Source organism: Oxyura jamaicensis, chromosome 1 (genome assembly GCF_011077185.1).
Source record: "Oxyura jamaicensis isolate SHBP4307 breed ruddy duck chromosome 1, BPBGC_Ojam_1.0, whole genome shotgun sequence".
Taxonomy (NCBI): domain Eukaryota; kingdom Metazoa; phylum Chordata; class Aves; order Anseriformes; family Anatidae; genus Oxyura; species Oxyura jamaicensis.
The window spans coordinates 135,929,060-135,935,058 of NC_048893.1; the positions used below are offsets into that span (position 1 = coordinate 135,929,060).

The 5,999-nt window shown below is 40.9% G+C and overlaps 1 long non-coding RNA gene across 1 annotated transcript; it reads left to right on the top strand.

The window, feature by feature from the left end:
- The first annotated feature begins 1,837 nt into the window (after positions 1-1,837).
- Positions 1,838-4,080, top strand: LOC118160549. The gene is made up of 3 exons (XR_004747563.1): positions 1,838-1,972; positions 2,109-2,228; positions 2,307-4,080. It is a non-coding gene; the product is annotated as an uncharacterized LOC118160549 (long non-coding RNA).
- Positions 4,081-5,999: the final 1,919 nt, after the last annotated feature.

A 5,999-nucleotide genomic window follows, 5' to 3' on the forward strand; every position in this document is an offset into this window, starting at 1 on the left:
CAAGCACACAATCAAATGTGATAGAGGTACTGGGTTATCTGTGAACCATTTCCTACAGCAAAATCAAACTCTGAATGTCAAAGCAATTGTGGAAGACCATCACAACCATTTCATAGTTTAAGAAAATAGCAAATTAATGACACACTGCTGGCATTAACACAGGGATAAGGCCCCATTGGGAGCAAAAATTCTTCTTAGCATCATACACTTGCATGGTGGTAGAGTTCTGTCACAAGTCCAATACTCCTGCCTGACGGATACCTTTGCACATCCTTTTTGGGTCTGGAAAAGAGTGAATGTAAATGACAATGAGTGGAAAGATGACTATTCAAGATACTTGTTGCAGAAATATCTGTTGGTGGAGTATTCATGACAGTCATAGTAAAACCAAAGGCTGCACTTGACATTGCTGAGAAAAGAGTGACAATACAAACACCACCTGTGAAGAAAGAACCCACCAATATGTTGAAGGAATGGAGGGAAAAAAAAAAAAAAAAAAAAAAAAAAATCTTACAGAGGCATGTTAAAACTATATTTCCATTTAAAAAGAAAAAAAGCTAATACCAGGTTGAAATCCTTGGGTTACAAGTTCCAACACCTGAAGTGCCCTGTGGAGTACACAGGGCAGGGACAATCACCTCTACAAGGCAAAACAGGCTACATAAGATATAAACCACCACCTGAAACTGCCTGCCCCTTTCCTTTCCCTCTAGAGAAGAAATAAAAAACTTCTCAATATAGTCATCTCAGTGCAGGTGGGACATGTTCAGGGAATACACTCACACCTGCATCACTGACCAAAACCATGGCAAGTGCTGATCTTATTATAGTGTAAATACTTACAGAGGAAGAAAATAAGAAATTAAACAAAAATCTCCAAATGAAGCAAAAAGATATAGTGTATAGTGCATGGCATGAGGGTGATTCACCACTTGAGCAAGATAACAAGGGATTTTTAGATCCAAACCAAAGAGTCATTGGTTATCTAGCACTTGTCTACTGTAACACTCAGTATAGCAGCATTGTTCTTCATTAGGCACTGCTATAATAAATTTGATACAGGGAATATTTGTTTTATGAAGATCTTATAAGTAAAACAGAAGCCATATGGGAGCCAAGGAAATTATCAGTTTGAAAAAAATAAAAATAAAAAATAATCATAGAAAAGATGTCTGGAAGAGATTTCAAGAGATCCTCAAGTCCACCATCCCTTCTTAAGGCAGAATCTGCTTCTCTTCTTGACATTCCCAAAAAACATTTATTTAACACCCACTCTTAAAGAGTGCTACTAGTAAAGATTTCACAGACTCTGGAGAAAAACTATTTCCCTATTTAATTTGAAACTCCCCTGCAGCAATTTAAAATGGTTCCTCCTAGCCTGGAGATCTACACACATTTCCCTCCTGCTATTCCCTTTCTTTTGAACCCAGCTCCCTATTTCAAAGAAAGCAGATCTGAATAAATCAGTAATATACTAATTCATACACTTCACAGTCCTGATGAAATCAATCACTTCTAATGGTTTAAAACTCAGAATCTTGCAAGCTTAGTTACATGCTATCTTAATGCAGAAATGAAGGTATAGTTTCTTACAGACCTTTTCTTCATACCTATCTTGATATCTGTTACAATTTGTCCACCACTTTTATGATGTCAAATGATTTATCAGCTGCTATTTCTGAAATCTAAGACTTCAGTAGTTTTTCTGTTACAACAGAATTTCTCTTCTATATTTATCTCTCTCTTTTTTTTTTTTTTTTTAACGCAAAATGACTTTCAGCTGAACTTCTTTATATGGCCATCTGCGTAATTACTATGACTTACTGAACAAGCAGCTTGTAGATTAGTAACTGGATTCTGCTCCCCCGATATCATTGGGAGTTTTGCCATTGACTTCAGTAGATGCAGGACTGGACCCCCTGAAAGCGCCTGATTATTGGATAACTCCAAGCACTGGAGAGAGCTGACATTGGTATATTGACAACAGCTTGTTTCTTTTTTAATTTAGAATCTCTTAATTGGCTTAACCAGCACTTTGTTTTGTGAAATGATTCTGTATCGCTGAATGCAATTTTCTACAATTAAAGAGGAAACGTTTCCTTCTTCAGTTGACACATAGCAGGAATTATAAAGCAGCTTTTGGGCAATAGGACAAACTCCTCTTTGCACTCTGCAAAAGCCTTTTTTTGTGTGCCTGAAATCTCTGGGTGAGGAAGGAAATTTGGTAGGTGAGGGACTGGGAAGAGGGAATTCAGGCTGGGAACTGGTACTGCAAGAAGAATTAACCCAGTCTGTTTCTCTTCCAGGTTGGTGGCTTGGGTGGCAAACGCGAAGGACTCAAAAAGCTGCACCTATGCTCCAGTCTCTGAGCAGAGGCCAACTTTGCTGAAACCTGTGTGATTCAGTGTAATGTTGTTGGTTCATACCAGCTGGGGGATGGACAAACCAAGGCTGGTGACCAGAAGATACTTGCTACCAGCTGAAATTGAAGTCCTTCACAGGTGGCAGGTGAAGACCCCACCCTGTTTTCTGGGATATCCCATAGCTCAGCTCCCAGCTGCCTCAAGCTGCTCCATCAGGTCTCCACAGTGAATTAAATGGATTTAGGTCTTTTGTCCTAAATGACAAGCCAGCTTTCAACTCTCGTGTCAGTGCAGAGGAGCAGGTAGGAGAGTGTCCTCACCATCATACAGATGTGACTTCCTGAGGGGGGGAGATGGTGTGGACTCTTGAAGACAGGGGATCCTGGCTGGTCCCGTTGGAGTAGGCTGTCAATGTCCAGGTGAAATTGAATGACAGGCACTGATGTTCAATTTGTTTTTCAAAATTTAAACAAATGTATTTTATTTGGGATGGGCTCCTGGGGTCAGGTTTCCCCCTGTGACTGGTGTTGAACTGCTTTAACAAGGGAAATTATATTTGTTGGTCTAAAGGCCCTAGAGTGCCTAGTCAACAACTTTTTTTTTTTTTTTCATTTCTTTCTTTAATTGCTACATGTCATGTTACCTTATTTTTTAACTTGATTCGCACCAGAGAAATTCATACTCCAGAGGAACTGCAGATACAGTTTGCATTGTTTTCAGGCTGCCACATACTGGCCAGATAGTTTCTAAATCATGTGTATGCTCTCTCACTTTTTCACCCATAATTTACTCTGAATAGTTTCAGGAATACTTACCCCAGTCATTTCCCAGGCAGTGATCTGGTAAGTAATTCAAAAGTGTTCATGGTCATCATTTATTCAGATTACAAACAGGGAAGCAGTTTAACAGTTGCTCAGATATGGAAACTCCCGAGACCAGCTTTCTTGCCTTTTTTTCTCTTACTTTGTTCTTTTTTTTTTTTTTTTTTTTTTTTTTTAAATAGGACCATTCTGGTGTTCATGACATGGAAAATAATTGTCCCACCATTCTTGCAACTCATAAAAAAAAAAAAAAAAAGAAAAGAAAACTGGAATTCTACATCCCTCTGCTGGAAAAATGTTTTGAAAATGCACACAATTTTATGCCATTACCTAATCCTTGCTAACCTGGCAGTTTGGAAAGCAAAGCAAACTAATGTGTACCAAATTCCTCCTCTTTTTCTGCTTAATTAGTGGGTAGTCCACCTATGAGAATTCCTTTTAAAGCAACAGTCCTTTTCTACCTATGAAATATACTGGTTGTTCAACAAGGCACAGCATTGCTGCAGATTTTGTTGGGAAGAATGTCTGACAAATGAATGCCTTCACAGGAAAATAATAATAAGGTTTACAGGGGGTGGAGGATCAGAAATAACAAATTAGTGTGATAAAATTGCTTTCAAAATCCTGATGATGGAAGAGAAAATCTCCTAAGTGAATACAGTGTGCTTAATTAAACTTAATTGTACAAAGAAGTATTTGTAAATGGCTATATGTGGAAAAGAATAAAAAAGCCTGGAGTTTTCATTTCTTCCCAAAGATGCTGCTGCAAAAAGGCATTGTGTTGTTGGCAGTATTAAGCAAGCTGTGACATCCATCAAGATGAATGTGTTTACGTGCATACCTGGTGACATAATTTGAAGTGGTATGTTGTAGATATAAAATCCTGATCAAACTTACCTGCAGTAAATCTTTGTGCAGTAATTGTATTTCTTTGATCCTTACTAAAGTAAGAGTTTCTGCCTGGAAGCATGTAAGCATTTAATTTTGTCACATAATTCCCTCAATTTCAGGCCATGGTAAGTAACACTTTCCATATGTGTCAGCTGTCAATTCCTGTTAGAGCATCTAGCTATTACAGGGTTTAGATGTAGCTGCCTGACAATTAGTGCTGTATGTTGTGAATTCATCAATCCAAAAATGGCAGAAGAAATTGAATAGTAAGGATTCTGTATGAATTAACTAAACCTGTAAAATGATATTTCTGAAAGCCTTATTGATGTTCTTTATTTTTCTTAAGAAGAGCACAGAGCACTGTCTTGGCAAGTGCACTGGAGGAGCTGAGATAAATCTTCTCTGACCAAGTGAAGAGAGACCTCTACAGGTGTCTTGTTTTCTGTCCAAAGCCCTTTAGAAGAGTTTCCCTCTTCCAAACTTCGGTAGCCAAGTCAAAGGAGGTGCAAGAAGACCCTGGCCCTGCTCCCAAGGGGGATCAGTGCTGCCCTCCTCAGTGCCACCTACAGTACCATACCCTCTGGGGCTACCACGGAGCTGCCCTGTCTGTTGGTGGGACATCTGTATGGGGGCATGTAAGGGAGCCATGCAGATAAAGGCCCAGCCAGATATGTGGGCACCCTGGTGGTCCCCAGTTTTCAGACAGCAGGGTGGGAAGCTGTGGTCTATAAATGTTGGCAGAGCTGTGTCTCGCTGGGGCAGGGTGAACCTGAGCTAATTAGAGGCCACATGAGCTTTTGAACAGACAGCTTCATTACAGTTCTCCGTAAGACATCCTGAGACTCAAGTTACTTATTATCATAACTTCTTTTCAAGTAGGCCTCAATGACGGCAAAAATGGAAGGAAGCATGCATTCCTGCAGTTCTGTAACGTGTAATTTCTGTTTTTTTCTGAAGATCTCAATGTATTTCCACAGGCCCCTACTGACCATACCCTTTGCTACTGGAACAGCAACAGTAGGGTGTAACCTTGATGCAGCTTTTTTATTTTGGTATGTTTTAGGGTGGTTGTTTTACCTGGCTGGGCAGCTGGACTCTACCACAATCTCTCTCTTAATCTTCCGCCACAAATGGGAAAGGGCAGAAAATACGATGGACGGGGTTCAGCAGCTGAAATAAGGACAGGGAGATGACTCAACAATTTTTGTCACAGGCAAAACACAATCAGCTTATGGAGATTAATATCATTTATTGCCTATTACTAACAGGCTAGAGCAATCAGAAACTAAAAACAAATTAAATATACCTCCTCTCCAACCACCTTCTTCTACATTCTTCCCCCGTGTGGCGCAGGTGAACAGGGAAGGGGGGCTGCAGTCAGTCCCTAACGCTTCGTCTCCGCTGCTCCTTCATGGTCACTCTCTGCCCCTGCTCCACGTGGGGTCCCTCTCACGGGATGCTGTCTATCCCAAACTGATCCTACATGGGCTTTCAATAGGGAAACTTCTGCTCCAGAGCCAGAAGCACCTCCTGCCCTCCTTCTGCACTGGCCTTGGGGTCTGCAGAGCTGGTTCTCACTTCCTTCTCCCAGCTGCTGTTGCACAGCAGGATTTATTTTTTCTCCTTTCCTAACTCTGTTGTCCCAGAGGCCCAACAAATGTCCCGCGCTGGCCAGCAGCAGGTCCCTTTGGGAGCCGGCTGAAGCTGGCTCTGATCTGACATGAGGCTGCTGCTGGGCTCTGCTCACAGAGGCCACCCCTACAGCCCCCTGCTACCAAGTTCTTGCCACATAAACCCAATACGTTTGGAAAGTGTCCTTCTTTCCTCCATAACTAATATTCATTGACAGAAGTAAAGACAGTCTAATGGAAAGAAAGAAACTGTACTTTCTTCCCAAGTTTTCAAATTGTCCTCTTCTCACAGC